Genomic DNA, 1,604 nt, shown 5'->3' on the forward strand with positions numbered 1-1,604 from the left:
GTAGTAGGCTTATAACTTTTAAGTTTTTTAAAAACTGTATATTGAATGAAAGCCGAATAAGAAAGTGGATCCTACCGGTATTGATCAATGTGCTACTACGTTTTTATATCTCCTGTATAACAAGGCATCTTTGAATTGACAGATTTCTGAATGGAGTTCGGTGTCAACTGATGGAGGTATGTGAGCAGCTCGGCAGTCTATGCCATGGTTTTGGCATTCAGGAATGAGTCTTGTTAGAACAGCGTTAATATATACCAAACCCCATTAAGAAATCTGTAATTTTAACAGGCAGGGGGCCGCGGCTTTTGATAGAAATTTGACTGGAAGCAGTTAGCAGGACCAGGACAAATTGCTTTATACATTTAACAGTGTATTAAAACTATATACCGGATGGAAACCGAATAAAAAAGGTCAATGCTACAGGTCGTTGTTGAAGTCCTTGTAGGCTTTAATATGCCCTAAATAACAGGTTTTCTCTGAATTGACAGATTTCTGAATGGAGTTCGGTTTAGACTGATTGTGGAAAAAAACGGCCAGTAACAATAGCACTTTGACTGTATACGACGTGAAAATACTTGGATAAAATACTTACGCTGCTGTTAACAAATGAGTAGTGAAAACAAATGAGTCTGTGTAACGTTGTAGCTAGCTACTTTATGGCTAACTGTTAGCTAGCTGATTGGGTTAGCAAGTGGCATGTTTCGCTAATGTTATTAGCTGGGTTGCTAAACTGCGATACTTTTTTGCTAATGCAACGAAAGCATTAGCTGTATATATTTCCACTTTTACAAGTTATTACACACGATATGCTTTATCCGTTTCTTAACACAGCATGCAACACGACTTACCGTGTTAGTTTTTCTGTTTATTTATTGCCGACTTGCTAGCTAACTACACAGATTAGCTTCTTTTTCCTCTTATTCGATGAGAGGAATGAGCTTCACACAGCGCCGCCAGCTGGACGGAGGGTGGAACTGTAGGTTGGCACAGATAAAGATAAAGATAAATAAGATAAAATAGACTTTATTAATCCCACACTTTGGGACATTCCCTTGTTAGCAACAAAAGAAAAATTCACACACATCAGAATAACAAAAACACACATTAAATAGACATAGGAGCAATATACAGAAAGTATTATAAGAAATAGAAAAAATATATAGTATATATAGTTAAAGTAATAATAGTAACATGTACATCATACATGTACATCATTATTATAAATAGGCAGTTAAAAAAATATATATACACAGATATAGAGCTACTTTCAATTTTGATTATTGTGTGTGTGTGTGTGTGTGTGTGTGTGTGTGTCTGCCTGCCTGTGTGTGTGTGTGTGTGTGTGTGTGTGTCTGTCTGTGTGTGTGTGTGTGTGTGTGTGTGTGTGTGTCTGTTTGCCTGTCTATTTGTCTGTCTGTGTGTTTGCCTGTCTATTTGTCTGTCTGTGTGTGTGTGTCTGTGTGTGTGTGTCTGTGTGTGTCTGTATGTCTGTGCGTGTGTGTGTGTCTGTTTGTCTGTCTATTTGTCTGTCTGTGTGTTTGTGTGTGTATTTAAAGTGTGTGGATTCTGTAAAGTGTCTTTGAGTTCAAGTGTATATATGTATA

The 1,604-nt window shown here is 37.2% G+C and overlaps 1 protein-coding gene across 2 annotated transcripts in view; it reads right to left on the minus strand.

Moving 5' to 3' along the window:
• The window catches only part of sgf29 (SAGA complex associated factor 29), a 23,144-nt gene extending 22,181 nt beyond the window's left edge, over positions 1–963 (minus strand). The window contains exon 1 of one of the 2 annotated variants that reach the window (XM_028598997.1): positions 849–963. The gene's annotated coding sequence lies outside the window, so the exon portion shown is untranslated. Of the gene's footprint in view, positions 1–592; positions 806–848 lie in introns of those variants that run through there. The other variant, XM_028598998.1, reaches the window with a different exon arrangement.
• Between the last annotated feature and the right edge of the window lie 641 nt (positions 964–1,604).

Source organism: Perca flavescens, chromosome 15 (genome assembly GCF_004354835.1).
Source record: "Perca flavescens isolate YP-PL-M2 chromosome 15, PFLA_1.0, whole genome shotgun sequence".
Lineage (NCBI taxonomy): Eukaryota > Metazoa > Chordata > Actinopteri > Perciformes > Percidae > Perca > Perca flavescens.